The sequence below is a fragment of the Cricetulus griseus genome, chromosome 4 (assembly GCF_003668045.3).
Source record: "Cricetulus griseus strain 17A/GY chromosome 4, alternate assembly CriGri-PICRH-1.0, whole genome shotgun sequence".
NCBI lineage: Eukaryota > Metazoa > Chordata > Mammalia > Rodentia > Cricetidae > Cricetulus > Cricetulus griseus.
This window is the reverse complement of record NC_048597.1, coordinates 4,815,111-4,834,548: the sequence shown is the minus strand read 5'-3', so window position 1 is coordinate 4,834,548 and position 19,438 is coordinate 4,815,111. Positions and strand designations below refer to the sequence as shown.

The window sequence follows — 19,438 nt, the reverse complement described above, 5'->3', positions numbered from 1 at the left end:
GTTCCAAGCATACATCTCTGGGTCTGTATATGCACACACACACACACACACACACACACACACACACACAGAGAGAGAGAGAGAGAGAGAGAGAGAGAGAGAGAGAGAGAGACTGCATGCACACAGACACAGACGGACACATACACACTGACTCTCTCTGTGTGTCTCTCTGTCTCTCTGTCTCTCTGTCTCTCTGTCTCTCTCTGTCTCTCTCTCTCACACACACACACCACAGAGACAGACAAATACACACTGACTCTCTCTCTGTCTCTGTCTCTCTCTCTGTCTCTGTCTCTCTCTGTCTCTCTCTCTCTGTCTCTGTCTCTGTCTCTCTGTCTCTCTCTGTGTCTCTGTCTCTGTCTCTGTCTCTCTCTCTCTCTCTCTCTCTCTCTCTCTCTCTCTCTCTCTCACACACACACACACACACACACACACACACACACACACCACAGAGACAGGCACATACACACTGACTCACACACACAGACTCACACAAAGCAAGAGGCATGAAGAGCACAGGACTCCTGATGGTGAGCACTTTACAAGGGCATTGATTGGTAGCCACGTGTATTCTCCTGTTCTTTACCTCAGTGGGAATCAGGTCTACCGAAGCATGCCAGCACTTCCTGGCATGCAGACACTCTTACATGGATGACATCTCTGGAGCCTACGGAAGGGACTATGTTAACATTTCTGGGCAAAGCCCAGCTGGATTCTTGTTTTTCCTTCCCACTGGTTGTTTTCATATGTGCTGTGGGTTAAACTCTGAGGATAAGGGATGGGGACTCTGTGGAAGAAACTGAGGTATCTTAGTTTCTTACCCAGACTGTCATGACTGCTCTGGTTATGGTAGCAAGGGCACACCAAGGGAAGCCTGGGAACTAAAGGAACCTGAGAAGTGGAAATCAACAGTTCCTGTTGATCCCATTTCAACCTGCACCTCTCAGTGGGAAGCTCTCTCCCTCTGCGTGCGGGGGAGAGAGGGGTGGGAGTCCCTACCCCACCTCAGGCAGGTCTCCTGTGAATAGAAATGTTGCTGGATTTGTGTGTTATGTGTTCCACCAGCTAATCCTCTCCTCGGATTAGCTCAGGTCCAGGAGGTATGATGACAGTCTCAGTTCAGACGCCTTGGGGGGAAGAAGGGTGTTGGGGGAGGGGGAGGCAGGGGTCTGGGGCTGAGGTCTGTCCAGTGGCAGAGGAGGCAGAAGGAGCCAAGTCCGCCCCTCCTCCCCCTGTGCTCTCTGCCCATCTCTTTCCTTGCTCTCCCACCCACACTCCTGCCCTTTTCTTTCCACACCCACTCATGAAGTCTCAGGATTGGGTTCCTATGGTGTGTAAGCCAAAAGGAAAGAGATGGCCTCCTTCACTGTCCAAGTTATTTGCTGTCTTGTCTCTATGAGGAAATACCTAACAAGAAGATGCTTGAGTGGGGGAGGAGTTTATTCGGCATCTGACCTGGAACCTTGCAGCCTGCAGTGGAGGAAGGCCTCGCTGCTCCCCGCGTGCGCTGGGCATTCTGGTGGTGGTTGCTGAGCACACAGGCAGATTTTCTTCTTCCCAGGTCTCTTGGTGAGGTTCCAACAGGAAAGCTGTGCCTAACTTCTGTGAATTTCATCCCCTGCACCCGGCACTGCATCTCACTCGCCCTGGTAGGTGTCTGGGGAATACATCACAGGCGATAAGAGCCCATAGCCCCAGAGCTGGATCTTGCTGAAATCATAGCATCTGAGGCACACATTCCCTTCGGTAAACTCAGATCATCCTCCTATTGCCTTCCCCACATAGAACGCTCCTGTCAGGGAAAGGGCTTCCTCTCTGGCATCTCCAGTCACAGGGTCTCCCCATTGCGCTCTAGGGTTCCCTCTTCCCTGGACTCCTTTACTCAAAATCCACTGATTGGCACATCAACATGTAAGAATGCCCGTGTCAGAAAAAGCATGACATGCCTTTGCCACCAACGTTAGGACCAGCACAATCTACCTTTACTTCCAGCATGGCTCTTTCTCTTGGAGGACTTGACATTTCTGGAATCTCCTGGAACCTCATACAAGCTACTGAGCACTGACACAGAACTCAGTAATAAATTTGTTCCAATCCGTGGCATCTTACACTATAGGATGCTCATGAGAAACTGTTGCATCTCCTAAGCTTTAGTAATCTAATAAGTTAAATAGTAGTTGATAGAATTAGTAAAAACAGAGAATCGGCCTTATCAAGTTGTTTCCGTTGTGGGATTCCCATTTGTTCTCTTTTGTCCCAGAAGATCTGAAATAAATTGCTGGTGGAGAGGGAATTTAAAATGTAGTATTTTGGTCTCAGTGAGGAACATTTTGAAGCTGTCTTGTAGGTTTTTATAGCAGGGTTCATTCTGCATGGGGTTGAGTGTTCCCATGCAGCAAACCTGAAAAACTCCAGCTCTGTTCTATAGCTTCTCCAGCAGAGGAACCCACAACAGCAAAGCAAGTCCCCAGAAAGCTAAAACTGTTGTTTCTGGAAGTCTCTAGAACTCAGCTATCTTGGGGGCTCCCCGGGGACAGATTACTTCATGTCACAGCAAAAATTCTCCTGACTCTGTAAACAGCTCAGAGTTCCAGGAAACATGGGAAACGTAGACAAACATGAAGTTGTGCTGGGCTTGGGAAATCTGGAGCTCTCAGTTTTGAGGTGTCCACCTCTCTTACATGTGTATTGACCCTTCCCTTCTCCAAGGAACGTCACCTGTACTCATGAGTCTAAGAACCCTTCCTTTCCTCGTGTTTGGTGAGCCTCCGTTTTCTTTCTTGGAATACCCGTTGTCGAATCCTAAACAGCACACTCCCACCAACCCAGATGGTTAGTGTGTATTTTCCACAGTAAACAGTTCCATATTTTATAAAAGAAATTAACAACAGCATAGCACATCAGAACCACAAGCAAACAAACAAACAAAAACTTAACCAGGTTCGAGGCTAGTGGCTCCAAGTGTGCGTGCTTGCTACACAAGCATGAAGACCCTGTATTTGGATCCACAGCACCCATTGGAAAGCCAAGTGCAGCGACACATGCCTGAAGCCCAGCCCTGGTGAGCAGACAAGCACTTGCCACATAGGCAGTTTAGCCAAACGGGAAGTTCCAGATTCAAGAAGGAGTCTTGTCTCACAAAATGAGATTGACACTAATAAAAGAAGACAACCTCTGCCATGCACAAGCTGACACCTACCCCAACCTGTGCACACACGTGTACACTACACACAAGAGAGCAATGCACAGCTCACCCCCACCTGTGCACACACACATTTACACTACACACAAGAGAGCAACAAGTGAAATAGTCACCCAAGTGTTGTGGTTTAAATCAAAGGGATGCTGTCTCTGGCTCTGCCTACCACACAACTGACTGGTGTTTAACACTGAAGCGTAGGAGCACTTGGCCCCCACTGGGTGTCCTTATTGATCAGGGGAGGGAACTAGATTCTGACTCACTTGTCAGAAGGTTCCTGCTGATTATCACCTGAACAGGAGGCAGGATCACTGAAGAGACAAGCCTCCTGACACAACTGTGAGGGACTATCTAGATGAGGTTAATTCAGATGGGAAAAACTCCCTTATATGTAGGTTGTGCTGTTCTGTGGCCTGGTGGTTCTCAGCTGAATAAAAAGGAGACAGTGAGCAGAGTGCCAGCACCCACCCCTCGAGTTTCCTGACTGTGGGTGCAGTATGGCCAGCTGACACCTTCCTGGTTGAGATGGACTCTACCACAAGCCAAAACATCCGTAAGCTGCTTTTGTTAGGTATCGAGTCAGGGCTGTGAGAACATTAGCAAATGCAGCAAGGGTTACCTAACATGGAGTTCCATCAAAGTCAACTCAGAGCCTTTGATTTCATATTAGACTTCATGTTGGAAGGGTGACTTACCCACAAAGAGATCGATGTGAAAAAGTAAAGAGTATATCCTAGAATCTTAAAACTTCATCTGATGAGTTATCCAAGCAGAAAGGACTGGAACATTTAACAGAGCTATGGGCCTACCTTAGAATGAAGAGAAACAAGAGAAACAGAACAACAGTATGGCCTATCCATTCCTTTGGCCATCAGGGCATTCCCTGTATAAACACAGGGGAAAAAACAGTGAGTAACTACGTTACCTCAACAACCCCCCTTGCATGACTGAGGTGTTTTTGCCTTGTCTGCTTGTCTGTTTTGTGGAAGCTCAGATATTTTGGAGATATTGTTGTTACAGACAAAACTGCTCTGGGTTTTACAGCCATCCCAGATGTGGAAGAGAACGTGGGCCTTCCTCCCCCAAGGCCAAAGTTGGCTGGTAAATTACAGCTGTTGTCAAATATAGTAACAATGGGATTGGGCATGGTGACAAAGGCCGCTTGGTGCTGGCTGACCTCCACACTCGGTGTCTGAGAGACGGCTGCACGCGTGTACAGGCAGGGCTGTGAGCTCTGGGTTTTATGTTTAGAGCCAGGTTTGATGTTCTTTACTCCTCAGTGAAGAACACCAGTGCATATTGTTCAAGCATCCTGATGACTGTGAGGGTTACTTAGGTGTGACCCCCAGTGTCAAGAACATGATGGTGGCCAGAGAAGAAATGGACACAGTCTAAAGTGTAAATTTACAGAAGCACCAGCCAGGGGGCTTACGTTGGTGACTTTGTCATCACTGTGACAGAATGCCTGATGGAGGCAGCTTAAACGGGGGGGGGGGGGGTTGCTGTAGTTTTCTTGTTCTGCCTGCTCCCACAGCCCTTGAGCCCCAAATAAAAACACCGATGCTGTATTAGTTATTAAACTGTTGGCCAACGTTTAGGGTTTCTTATTGGCTAGCTCTGTCTTAATTATTAACCCCTAACTACTAATCTATGTATTTCTACATGGCTTTATCTTACCAGAGAAAGCCTGGCTTGTCCTATCCTCCGGTCCCCCATGGTGTCTCCTTCTGGCCTTTTCTGCCTACCTTTTCTCGTCTCCTCAGCCCACCTATCTTCCTTCCTCTATTGGCCAGTGTTTTATTCATCAACCAATGAGAGAAATGATATACAGAAGGACATCCCCCATCAAGGGTTTATCTTGGCTCACAGCTTGAGGCTACCATCCATGAAGACCAGGAACTGATAGAGAGTCACCGGAAACTCAGCAAGCCTCTTGGGACTCCTGGGCACTTTGTAGCGCTCTCAGCCCTTGAGACCCATGCTCCCTTGTGTTGTAGTCCCAACAGCCCCTCCTACTCACTGCTCCTGTGTCAAGTCCCAACAGCCCCTCCTACTCACTGCTCCTGTTTAAGTGTCCTCCCCCACCTTGGCACTACATGGGTCCTCTGCCTATTCTGTCCAGAGGACAACTGCTGTAGTGCTCAGTGGCTCAGAGACAGGCTTCTCCATAGCACTCCGGAGCCAGGGGCATACCTCTTTGAATTCGCCACTCTTCAGCCCTGGAAACTTCCTTATCCCACAGCCAGGAGCCATTATTGTTGAGATTATAAAGCCATGCAAGGAGGTTCACCACGGTTAATTCCTTGATTCAGAAGTGGACAAAAAAGTTTGAATAGAATAGGTCAGGAAGTGAGAAACGCCCCAGAGGGAGAAGAAGATAGTCTGTAGTCCTGAAAGGGAGAAGGCTTTTCCGAATGCTAGCACTCATGAGCCATAGCTGGACCTGCGATCATTTTGATCAAGGTTACTTAATTTCCCTACACCTTTTGCAGTCAGGCAGGAGCGGGTTTTGGACGCATTCTGATCTGTGAAACACGGAACCAAAGCTGCAATAAATCATTTGCAAAATCCAGGCTCCGCTGCAGCTCTGGGTGTAGGCTCCTTCACCTACTACTCCTGCATGGTGAAGAAGATTCCAGCATTCGCCTGAGTGACAGCTAGAAGTAACTGTGCCCTGTTCTCTTTTTAAACGCCCGGAGTAACAGTGTGATGACTAGAGCTTAGGTCATCATGCTGGGTTTTGAAGAAGTGGGTTGTATTTTAGAACCAGGAAAATACTGAGTACTGCTTATCCTCTGTGCTTTACACTCACTTAGGCAATTACTATTACTTTTATGTTCTGTTACTCACAGTTAGGCTTCAAGGAAGGCACTAGCGATTGAGGATTTCATCATGAAAACATGGCAGAAGAAGGGGTCTTAGAGAACCTGGAAGCCACTATCCTAAGAGAATCCACCGAAGAAATGAATACCCAGTGTGCTTCACTGGTGTCAGCCAGCAAAGGCTCTTTAGCTGTGAGTATCACTGAGAACTATGGTTTGGATGTGGCTTGAACCTCTTGCCCAAGTGTCAGTGTGAGCTTGGTTCTCAGCATGAAGACGCTAGCCAGCCACAGTAGAACTGTGCAAGGCAGAGCCTGCCTGTCTCTGGGCCGTTTGGAAGAGATAGAATTAGTTCAAATGAGATTCTAAGTTCCCATGAAGCTGAATTGTTCTAAGAGAGCCTTCACTCTGCATTGGATCATCCCCTCCCACTTACACTCCTCAAATACCTTGAAAACCATGAGATAGAACTGTTAGACCCCCCGGAAAACTCAGGTATCCGGGGTCCCAGGCCACAACCGCGGTCACCCCAATCAGCAGGCAGATTCAAGAGCTTGCTGCAAACTGCATGAGGCTTTATTATAATTTAACAAGCTAACCCCATGTTTGCTTGGGTCTTCTGTCCACCCACCATGGCGGATGGCTCGCAAAAGACAGCTCGAACCGGCTGCAGAGAGAGATCTTGTAGGGCAGTGTAAGGGGAGTGTCTAGGGGTAGGCAGAGGCTCACGATTGTTGTGCTTCCAGGCTTGGAGGGCTTGCCCTGTGTTGATTGGCCAACTGGTTGTTATGGCCCATAGGCACTCCCAGGGTGGTTGCTATGCTCTGTGCGTTCTTGCTGTGTGCTTGTCCGTAAAGTACACCCAGGGTCGTAAAGCATAGCGCCACCAGCTAACTTCTGATTGGTTCCTTGTCACAAGGCAGGCACCTAACCTCTAGTGACTAAGACAAGGTTAGCATGTGTTACTGTCATGGCTGCCAAAATGGGGGCTAGTCCCTTCAGAACAACCCTCTTGTCTTTATAAATACTTAGCCTAGAGTATACCATTACAGTAACAGTCGACTCACTAATTCATTGAACACGTTATAAATACCATAAAAGTCCATAGCTACCCCCTCCAATAAGAAGGTTTCTATAGTCACATCCCACTGCAGAATGTTTAACAAGGCCCATTGGTCAATCAGGGTTTCCAGGGTTTCCAAGGCAGAGAGTACAATAGCCATTCTTCCTGTGCCCATGCCCTGTTTATCTCTCTAACACAAACCCAGGGCAAACAGGGAGCTGAATTCAAAATGTCTTTGGCCCATAAGGAGTCTGGGCTCTGACCAATCAGAACAGACTCTGAGTGTGGAACTAGTCTATCCACTCCAAGGCATTCCAGCACCGCCTCAACCGGATGGTCCCAACAGCACTGTAGCTCAGTCACGTCATCATGCTTATATCACATGGGTGGGAAGAGCCAGGTCCACAGAGAGGCCTTCTCCTCCATGTGGCTTCCCCTGGTGGGTGTTAGGACCCCCTGAGAGCCTTTGGGATGGATATTTGAAAGGCCCCTGGGGTTTAGCGCTTGGTTTTTCTTAACCATTGTGTGCCGGGTTTGAAGGGGTGTCCATGTACATGTGTTCTCAGACGAGCAGGGCAAGCAGTACAAGAGCTACGCTGGTGTTGGCCATGTGGCGAGGAGCCCCGCCTCCTGTCATTACCGGAACAAGAAACTTGAGAGTCCTAGCTCTGGACTTACTTTGGGCGTTCAGGCCACAGGAGTCCTAATGTCTGAAATGATATTTTGATGAGCAGCTGTTGTGATTCAGCATCTGAGAGCAGCTCTTCTCCTGTCTGGTTCTGCTCAGCATGCCAGTAAATGACCACTGGTTTCAGTCCTCACAAGAGCCCAGAGGCTAATATTAGATAATAGTTCTTACCAAAACTGAGTCTTCCCTCTTCCTCTCAAGCCCAGAGGACCCCCCTCCCCCTCTGGCCCTCAGAAGAGCCACCTCTGCAGCCCGGGCTTGTACTTTCAAGATCCATGGAGTCCCACCTGGCCTGGCCACACAGTAGAATGGGAGTATTCTGAGTCACGGCCTCTGTGCCAAGTCCTTGTGATGTATTCACTTCCCTGTCTTCCTCCCTGTAGGTTTGGAAACAGCCATGCTTCACCGAGTCAGACATCTGTCCACAGGGAAACCACGGTGAAGCTCTCCTCTGCTTTGAACACATGTAAGATTTTGCAGCTGTCAAATGGGCCCTGACCACAGGGTAGGGTGGCTCCTGGAGATGCCCTGTGTCTCAAGACAGCATCTACGTGCCAGCTGGTATGGGGCCTATGTCCTCAAAAACAGGCACAGCTGTCTCAGGGTGCTCTGTGGAAAGACCCAGACCCTGACTTAGCAAACAGCTTGGTTATCCGACCTTGAACTGTTTCTCAACCGTGCGTATGTATGTGAGGACAGATAGCCAGAACATTCTTCAAGGCCAGATCACCAGTACAGTCTGGCTGGCTAGTAGCTGGGGCCATTGCCTCTACTTGCTGAATCATTTTAGATCCTTAAATATTCCCAAATTTTAAACTGATGACTTGTATCTAGCAAATAAATACCCTTAAATGATACTCTTTTTCAAGCCCTGTGTAACAGAAATATCTCTTCAGTTCACTGCCAGGTGCAGCTTTATCACTTAGCCTAAATTTTATACATATAAGTAGCTTCCCCCTCTGAAATGGGGGCTCACATACACAGAAACCTATTTATAATTTTTCTTTTGAGAAATGAATAGCTAAGTGGATAGAATTCAAGCAACATAGACACCTCTGCAAAGATGTGGCAGATGTTAGCGTTTGAAATAAAAATAACTTCTTGTCTCATCAAAGCTTTCTATGCTGACTTTCAGATATTCCCAGAAACATGGTTGCTTGACGTGAACACCATTTTTGGCCACACGTTTCTGGTTGAGGAGCTGGAGGTCTTTCTTTGGCTTCCCAGATGCAGGGTCTCTTTAAGTCAGGATCCCACAGAAGGGATGTGAGGAGTGTGCAGAGGGCTTGGCCCTTCAAAGGTCTGATGCGACCATGAGGTGGCTGCTCATGGCAGCTCAGCATAGCATTCTACTGGCATAAACTGGTTCTCTAAGTACATTACTCACAGTCCAGGGACACCCTGGCCTTTGGTTTTGGTACCTTCTGAAGCTGACCCCATACTGATAATCACAGCATATTTTAATCAGTCTTTCTTCTTGAAAAAGTTCACTGTGGCATCCCCAGGATCCAGCAGAGAGTAGAGAACCACAAGATGTCTGAAGCCTGGGTTTGGATCATGGGGGAAAGATCCCTAGAGCTGGAACCTGAGGTCCCTGTGAGGCAGACAGAATTTCAGCCAAGATGATTCGGTTAAAAGGGCAAAGCTCCTGGGTGAGGCAGAAGATGTGGCCTTTGTGTGGTGTTGTCACGACGATCTGCATCATCCGTCTGCGATCCTTCTAATGATCACAGATCTAATGTTCACCTGCAACAACAGTGGGTCTTTCTTCCTCAGGGGAAAAATCTGACTCCACCATGATGAATATGAGTTATTAACAGCTATTGGCCACATAAGCAAATCTACGGCGTGCATTTAACATGTTTAAAATTTTAACATGTAATTTATTTACTATTTACTTATTTGTGAGTGCCCGCTGATACATGTACTTACAGTGCCGTAGAGCTGCCCTGAAGGATCATTGGCTTTCTCTTTCCGCTGGGGGGGGGGGCATCCTAGGAATCAAACTGGAGGCAAAGAAGGGTTTTTATCAGCCAAGCTGATTCACCAGCCCCTGACCACATTTAACAGTTTTTATTTGGCCACATAATTTTTGATTATCAGGGCTATCACTTGTAAAATATCCTTTGTCTCTTTCTCCCTGGTGTGCTTACATTGCCCCATTGTTCATCTGACCTAGGTTTAACTTCCTTCCCTTGTGAATCATTGTGTGCCATACTTAGGAATCATTGTGTGCCAAGGCTGCTTCGGTTCCTAGCACCCACATGGTGTCTCACAAAGAGCAGTAACTCTAGTCATGAGGGATCCAGTACCCTCTTCTGGCCTCTACTGGCACTGCACACATGTAGGGTAGACACATATTTTTTAAAAATAGTTTTACTGAAACTACCTTTGGAAAATGCTTTTCGTATTGACAGATATTCAGTCCATTGGCTCTGGAAGCTACAGTTGTAGCCAAATTTCATCAACGGAGGTTAAATCAAACTGCATTCATTTTTAAACAAAATTCTTTAATGAGCCACAACAGCCAAAGCAAGAGCTCCTTCTGGCATAATATGCATTTAGAGAGAACAGCCTCAGACACGGTGGCATGGTGGCACATTGGCAAAACCTCAGAGTGCTGAGGCCAGCTCCTGCCCTTCTAGCCTACTCTCCAGCTCAAATGGAAATAGGCCAATGTTTCAAGAGATTTCTCTCAAGGTAGTGTGAAGCAAACTGGTAACAAGCTGTGTTCCCAAAGAACTGGCCCCACTTAAAAAGACAGATCTAGGTTTCCATTGCAGGAGAGAGCTAAAGACGTACTCTTTACTTTTTTCTCTTCCTAAGATGATCTAGCCAGGAGAGGAAATAGACTTTCCCAAAGCCAATAAAGTTAACCTTCAGAAGACTACTATTTGACTCCATCACCTAAAGAGAAACAAAACTTTGTTCTCATTAAGTGAATGCATAAGAATAGACTAGCAAGGCACACATGGAGTCTCCCTGGCATAGGAAAGCAATCATTACTAAACCCTATAGATTTACAAGATTGCAATGACCCAAATGACAACAAGCCTGCATACTGGGGTATTCCCAGCAAACAGTGCCCTTGGGAACAGATAGAGTGGGGTGGGATATGTCCCTACCCTTAGAACAGAGAGAATGCCAGCAGACTGCATTCAGATCTGCTGACATTGTGACTCATGCTCTTTCACATACCAGAGAGGGATAAAAGAGGTGCTAAAATAAACAAGCAGGCCCATGGGGGCTGATGCATGCTGATGTGGCGGGAAAGCCGTGTGCCTGAGACGGCATGAGTGGATTGGAATGCCCGGACCCTAATCTTCACAACAGGTGCCTCCCGGGCATCAACACAGTATGACTTAACACAGCATCAGCAACTGTGAGCATATCTGGATTCTGTAATGATGAATAATGATGGCTATTTATTCAGAAGCATTTTAGAATGCACATAGAGTCATGGTGAGCATTTATTATTCTGTGCATTGTGCTGGGGCACAAGGATGCTACAAAGATATGGAAGGGCATAGTCACTGCTCTCGGATTCCTTGAAGGGTTTATTCGCAATTCTCAAAGGCATAGATTAGATAGACTTACATATAAACAAACCTGGAGGACCGATGACAGATAAGTAAGTAAATAGATGATAGATGCAAAAATGAAACATAATGATTAAGGAGATAGATGATAGCTAATGAGAGAGAAGATAGATAGATGAAAGATAGAGTGTATGTACTTAGAAAGATGATAGATGATATATATATATATATATATATATGTTAGACAGATGGAAGATAGATAGGTGATAGGTAGATAATAGATAGATTGATAGATGATAACAGATGGTAGATAGGTGATAGATAGATGACAGACTGATAGATAGATGATAATAGATGGTAGATAGGTGATAGATAGATGACAGACTGACAGATAGATGATAATAGATGTAGATAGGTGATAGATGATTAGATAGATGACAATAATGAAGACAGACAGACAGACAGATGCAAGGCATATAGAGGAGAAAATTAGGTAACAGATAGGTGAAAGATAGATAAGTAGAAACTAGTAATAAAGCTCCCACATGTGGTCTAAAACTTTAGAATGTCTCCAGGTTGTCTATCACAGATGAGGAGACAGGACTATCTGTCTTCTGCTGCTGAGGAGACACTGAAAAACTTTCTGAGTTTTAGAGAAAAGCATTCCCATGGAAAAAAAGGGTCACAAACCAAGATCCGACCCACCAAGGAAAGTGGATGTGGTGGCAGCATCACCTCCACTTTGGTGGATCCCAACTTTTGAGGGAAAACACGGCCCTGCTTCAAAGTATTGGGTGAATACAAACAAACGCAAGCTAAGCATGAACACAGTCCTGATAGGAGGCTGCCAGAGCCATCAGCAGCTGGAGGCTGCCAGGCTGCTTCGGGACTAAAGCTTTGAGTTTGGTTTAACGGGCAGCTGATGGCTAGATGACCCTCTCATCACACAGGAGTCTTCAAAGACCGGCAGTATCGGTGAGTGGGCGAACCAAAACACATTCTCTCACAAGTGTGCATGTCTAGGGAACTTACCCTGTATCAATTCTGGTTCTGGGAAGAGGAGAAGGAAGAATTCTTTGAGAATTAAGAGAATTTATTTTCATCCTTCACACAGGTTTGAGCTCCAGTTCCCAGCACGAACGTGGGCTGCAGAGCATCAAGCTAAGAATTGGACATTCTGAGGCCAGATTGGCAGTGGCCCCCGGTATTTGGCAGGAGTAAACGCAGATCTTCTCAAGGCTAAAGCACCTTCAAAGGGAATGCTTTCAAGAGAGGCACATGCTTCAAAGAAAGGCCTCGGGCTTCAAAGAAAGTTCCAAAATGTCTAAGTGTAAAGAGAAGGGAAAAGGAATCCCAGAACAGATAAGTAAACAAGGTATTGTCAGAGAGAATCTGCAGAGACCACACCCAGCAGATGCAACCAACAGACACTGGACAAACACATAATATAGATATACTTAACAGATTGACAAAACATCTTGACTTGAAAACAAGTAAAAGAAGCTACATAAACTGACAAATCAGAACTGAAGAAAAGCAAGGATATCCCTGGAGAATAAATCTTCGATAAATGCAATTCAAAACTCAGAACAGATACGAAGGACAGATTAGACACAGCCCAGGAAAGAAATGACGAAATGCAGGTGAAACTGATAAAAAAGAGGCCGAGTGGAGACAAGGAGGTGGGAAGCAGTCGGGGGTGGAGAACATGAGAGGAAAGCTGCAGTGAGCACATCCAGCTGTGGAGAGGAACAGTGCTGAGTGCAGATGCAGAAACTTCTCTTGGATTGATGAGACTCCCAGTCAATCCCAATCCTCGGAGTTGGGCTCTTTAGTGCACCTCAAACAGAATCTCAAGCTAAGATGTCCCAGGACCTAAAAGAGAGAGAGAAAAGACAAATGACCACCTAAGAGCCATAGGGAGGCCTGTGATTTCCCCACGAGGCAGGACAGTCCTATCACAGAACGCTGGAAGTAAATAACCCTTAACTAGCGCAGGGGTCCATTGGGAAAGCCTTTCAGTAAAGTGACGAGCAACAACGAGAGACATTTTTCCCACTAGGCCCTCACTAATGGACATCCTCTTGAGCACACGCTCCGGGGAGGGAAATGGTCCCAGAAAGAGGGTGGGACAGAGAGGAAGGAAGCACACGGGTATCACAAACAACACAAGGCAAAAGTCGCACCCATGTGTTCATTCCTCAGAAAAGCATCTATGCAAATGTGGAACGCATATCTCTGGGGCATGCATCAAGGGGGAAATTCACGTGGTACACACACTGAATTTCAGGTAATGTTTGCTGGCTCCCAGAGAAAGCAAAATGAGTTATGGTGGCTATGTTCTACTTCTATAACCGAGTCACTGTTTTCAGAAGTTACCTTTCTGTTGCTGGGATAAAACACCACACCCAAGGTAACTTAAAGAAAGTTTTATTTTTTCTATGGTTCTTAAGGTTCGGGAGCATAGTGGGGGAGTGTGGCTGTAGTTCAAACGGAGAGGGCATGTCTTGAACCACCAAGCGGGGAGAACTGGGACTGGCCCCATTGTTTAAACTCTCAAAGCCCAACCTCCCGGTGATGTACTTCCTCCAAAGCCACACCTTCTAAGCACCCCCCCCCCCAACACTGCCACTAATGGATGGCCAAGTGCTCAGAGACACTAGCCTATGGGGACATTCTCATTCAAACCACATTATTTTACATTGTTTGTACCTTTGGTATGTTTGAGGTTTCATGTGATTTGGAAGATTCAAATATTCTCTCAAAACACACCTCAAAACTATAGCTAGTATGTTTTGAACCAAAAGCTCTAAATTTGATCCACTTCACATGCATGTCTGGAACATGCTTCCTGCACTGTGCTCCAGAGAGACTGAAAGACAGATGGGAAATAGGAAAGATTTTATCCCATATGACATATCCCAAAATCAGTATTAGGTCACAGACAAACTGACCATCTGATATTGGTATCCTCCAGATCTTTTCATGTGACACTTTGGCTGTGTGTGTGTGTGTGTGTGTGTGTGTGTGTGTGTGTGTGTGTGTGTGTGTGTGTGCGTTTAGCTTATGTGGGTGGCCAGGGCCAGGTTCTGACCCTAACAACTTCAGTGACACTCATAGGTCCCAAAAGGCAAATGTAAAGATATATTCACGCACAATACAGAAGGAATTGATGGCTGAGGAGCAGTTAGTAAAGTCAAGACAGTTCCAGGCCTCAGGAAATGAGACTGGACAAGGGGCAGGTGTCATCCCAACACCGCACAAAGCAAGCCAATGTCAACAGCCAGCTGCAGGTTCTGTTAGGAGCCTGGGCACCTGCCAGTGTGGAGAAGGTGCAGGGTGAGGCACCAGTGTTACCACAGCACCTGTTGTCCTACATTGATGTGGCCAGAGGCTTCTGGACAGTTGGCAGAGGTCACAGACAGGGAAGTGCACAGGGCAGACACCTGAGAACTCCTCCTTGGGAGCTCTGGCCGGGCCCAGCCCAGCCCAGCAGGAATGCTGGAGTCGCAAAGTCTACAGGAGAAACAAGACCCAAGTGGGGCAGGAAGTGTTGGCCAGTTTAGTAAAAGATAACATGGATGCTTTAAAAGAAAGGCAGAATGGACAAGTTTAATCTATTTGCTGAAATAAAAGTACCCCACTATATAAATAAGTGACTTATTTATTTTATTGTTTATGGCACATTGTTTCACAGCACATAAGGAGGTAGTTGTTTGGGTGGAGGAAATAATTATAACCAGGTTTACTTATTCTACATTAAATGATTGATTTTTATTAGTCTGTGGGGGTCTACATGGAATGAACTCTATAGCTAGTTAACATGAGCCTTGCTTGAAATTTTGCTCTACTTGGGTAAATTTATTTTAAGGATATTTATTGAACATACTCAATATGCAGGTCTGCTGTTAGGTTCCTGGGCTACCAGGATGAAGTGGGTACTGTGTTTGTCTTCAAGAGTAAGATGCAAACAGTGGGAAGCAAGGGCTGGCAGTGGGGAGAAAGCCCAGTTTCAGAATGGGGTTACCTTTTCTGTAGAAAGTTTATAAACAAAATACCCAATAAATTTCAGTAATTCTAAACAGTATCAGTAATAATATATTCCTGTAAAAATATTCATGGTTTGGCAAAGCATAGCCTGTGGGTTAAATCCAGGCAGCTGTCTGTTTTTATAAATAAAGTTTTATTAGAACAACTCTTATTCACTTATGTCTTATCCATGCCAGCTTTCTTTTATACCATGGTGACTGAGTTGAGTGGTTGTGACAGAGGCCAGATGGCCACAGAGAATAAAATATTTACTATCTGGCCTTTGCAGAGGAAGCTTGCTGACCTCGGTTCTAAGTCATAAACAACCACTGCCACATACGGGATAATGCGAGCGTCCGAGTCAGCGTCAGCCTCAATTAGCACTTTTTATTACTTGTCCCTTAATAAACAGCATGTTCCACGGCACAGTTCATTCTGGAAGTCCCAGTTGTATAATGTCGCCCAAGGGCTCGGCTGCATGCATGTGTTTGGAATAAACTTGTCATTGTTTGGGCTCGTTCCTGTCCCCAAGCCATATGACATGCCTGGGAGTGGCTTCCAAGAGAACGGCCACACCCCCTGATTGTACCATCTTAGAAACAGGACTGGCGCTGCATTGGCCTTTTACCATCTGCATCTACGGCTGCTGGGGCTTACGTCCCTGCCTAACAGTTAGTGTGACAAAGCAGGTGGACCCTGGGAAGTGTTGTCACTTTACTTACACACAAATTTGTCTCTGACACATTTTTCTATGACTTAATGGCATCTTTAGATTGGCATTAATTTACCCATAAATGGTGGCTATCACATGACTGTTATATAAGAGGAAGTTGACGAGTCTTACCTCCCAAGGTATGTGACCATTCCACGCTATCTCATGAAGCAAGGCCAAAGGTCACGAGGAATTCGGCATGCAGAGTGCCACAGAGGCCATGGGTGAAGACAACCTTGCCAATTGGAGGAAATCAGGCCCCTTGTTTTCAGGAACCGTGAGGATAGGAATGCTTGTGTTTGATCACGTGCTAGCCTTGACCATGTGCAAAAGTGACCCCATTTCTCCCCAGGACAAACATGGGAGAACTTGGTTGGTGGGCCATGGAAATTCAAGTATGTGCATGACACCCAAGGGGATTGTCATGGTGGTGAGGGTAGGAAGAGAGGAGAAAGTTCTGAGAGCTAGCCTTCCCTCCCTGCGGACAACTTCCGATGTCAGCCCAGAGGGTTATCCTAAGGGAGTGAAACGGCCTTTTGAACTTGCCCACACAGCACACTTTCAGAGCCACCAAGAAGGACATCTGCCCAGACCCGTGAGGCTTAACACTGCAATGGGGATTCAGACTCGGACTTGGGCCCTGATGTGTCGTTTGCTTGTTCTCAGAGGGCTGAAGGCAGCATGGTTTGAGGAGTCTGGTTGAGCTCTAGACACTGCCATAGAACAGAAAGCCATGTCTCTAAGCCTGGGCGGTAGAGTGTACAATAGGGTGCTCTGCTTCCAAGAGCAGATGCTGGGTCTTACATTGCATGAGTCTTACAAGAGAGTGTGGCCTGGGAGGTATGCTCTTAGCAAGCTGCATGAGCAGTCCTTCTTCTGTGGACAGTCTGAGGCTTGAGATGAAGGCTAATACACAGTCAGCCTTCTCCAGCTGCAGCCCCAGCTCCAGGTGTGGCCTGAATTCAGCTCAGAATACTTATATACAACCCATGTGTCATTGTATTCTATAGTTTTTGTGCTAAAGTTGCAAAGTATAGAATTTAAGAACTGCATAAATATAAAATGTTATGCATAGGATATTTTAAAAATGAGACATATAAGAATGGTTCATCACTTAGAGATCTAGGCATCCCATGTCTGTCAGCCTGTTAATTTATTCTGTGAAATAGGTCCAATCTCAGAGCATTCCATTATATGAATGTCTCGCCTGTACCTGATTTTACAAGGGGAGAAACTAAGACATGGAACTGAATAGTTCCCAAGATCATCAGAGCTACAGAATTTCAGTGAGGATACAGCTCAGTTGGTAGATCCCTTACCTAGCATGCAGCTCCCAGTCTGCTATAAAACTTGACTTGGTGACACAGGCCTGCAATCCCAGCTCTTGCAGAGTGGAGGAAGAGGAGGAGAAGTTCAAAGCTATGCCAGGATACACAGGGAGCTTGAACCAGCCTGTGTTCATGAGATCCTGTTTCTCTCCCCCCGACTCCCACTCTCTCAGGATTTGAACACTGGCTGACTGGGGAGGCATCATGGTGGAGTGTTAGGCATGGTTGTCTCAGGTGGGTTAGACAGACTGGACCCGTTCTAAATAGAGCCTCAAGCCTGGAACATGTGGTTCTCTGTTCAGAGCCATGACAAGCAACAGAACTATGGGAAATCAGGAATCCCGACCCGGGCTCCGTTTTAGGTTTTGTCAGCATCAGTGTTGAAATCCCTGTAGCAGTCTCCTGTGGCCCTCCCACAATTCCAAAGTTCTGTCCCAGCTGGAGTGTCAAATTGGAAGGCAGGACATTTGTTGTATGGGTCGTTGGGTCTGAATTTGGCTCAAGGTTCCTGTGATTTCCAAAGGAAACAACTAGCCGCACGTGAGAACCTTACAACAATATAAATTCCTGGCTCCTGGGGATCCTCCCTCTGACCACTAGGAAGAAGATCATGAATAAATTCACTCACTTTTGCATGGCCTAAAAGATGGGAACAGGCCCCCTCAAATCTACTCCAATTTGTAAACTGTCTTTCCTTGTTTGGGTTCCTTGAGCTTTCCTGTGGGAATCCTGACCATTTTTCTTTCCTCTGTGTGTGTCTTACTCTTCCTCCTTTCCCCTCCTCTCCCCACCTTTCCTCTCTCCTTCATCCTTCGTCCTCTTTCTTGCCTCTCTCCCTCCCATCCTTTCTTTTAGCCACAAATACAAAGCCCATTCTTCATTACACACATTGTCCTAGGTCTGGGAAAAGTCACCCTAAAGAAACTTACACTGGAGTGCATATATACCAAGAACGCTAAGAGGTTCATGAAGCTACACCATTGCCTTCCCGTAGCGGTCTCGGCTCTAATGATTCCTGGAAGCTGCAACTGTTGAGTAGATTAGGAGAAAGAAAAGCAACTTCCCCAGCTATTCCTGCTGGGCCCTCAGGACTGCTCATGGCTTCTCGGCCACAGGTCCACTGACTTGTGCTCATTCATTTCTGTGAGTCATGAAGGAGTCACCGCTGACCCTGACCCATACCAAGGATGGTCATTTATTTACCCTTTGAAACGTGATCAGGTGGCCCATTAATTTTGCAACATTAATTCTAAGAGGAAATTAGATTCCAACCAGAGTCATTTGTCTTTTGATAATAGAGCCACAAGAAGAGAACATCGATAATCACAATGTAATTTTCTGAGTTAGGAAGTGGCTAAGACATTGGTGTCCGGATTTCTGTACATCTAAGGCTTTCGTGGCATTTTCTTAAGTGAAAAATTTGTTTTGAGACTTGGGGGAAGACCACTTCAAAGGACCATTTCTCCCCAAGATGTAGCCGAGACATTTCTGTGCAAATGAAAAAGTCATTTACACATTGTTGCGGATTACTCTTTCCCAGTGTTCTTCTTATCGAGATGAATCTATTAGAGCCAGGGAGATGGCTTCACTGGTAAAGTACTTACAGGCAAGCACAGCAGCCTGAGTTTGGTCCCCAGAACTCATGTAAAAAGGTAGGCACAGTAGCATATCCTTGGAACCCCAGCACTGAGGGAGAGAGTCCGATCCTTGAGATTCCTTGATTGGGCTGGAGTGCCTCAGGTCCCAGTGAGAGACACCATGTCACAGAGCACGGTGGATGGCCAGCACCTAAGGAGCAATACCTGATGTTGACCTCTGACCTTTACATACACATACTTGTGCACTCATGTGTGCTTTCACACACACGGAGGGAGGGAGGGAGGGTGGGAGAGAAAGAGTAGGTCTAATTGAGAAGGGTGTCCGCTTGAGCACAGCTGGTCACAGGGGTTCAGGGTGTCACTGAGTGATCCATTTAGCTACATCAATTTTCCTTCTCAAACTTGTTAGTCTTCTCAAATCTGCTATGTCTTCAAAACGATAATTGTTTTCTCCAAGGAT

The 19,438-nt window shown here is 46.3% G+C and overlaps 1 long non-coding RNA gene across 2 annotated transcripts; it reads left to right on the top strand.

Annotated features, from left to right (window-relative positions):
- Positions 1-438: 438 nt before the first annotated feature.
- On the top strand, positions 439-15,395 carry LOC103161538. 2 transcript variants are annotated; one of them, XR_004769871.1, is made up of 4 exons: positions 439-530; positions 6,052-6,213; positions 8,156-8,238; positions 12,426-15,395. It is a non-coding gene; the product is annotated as an uncharacterized LOC103161538 (long non-coding RNA). The 2 variants fall into 2 exon arrangements; XR_003485326.2 differs by lacking the exon at positions 439-530 and adding an exon at positions 1,561-1,649.
- The last annotated feature ends 4,043 nt before the right edge of the window (positions 15,396-19,438 follow it).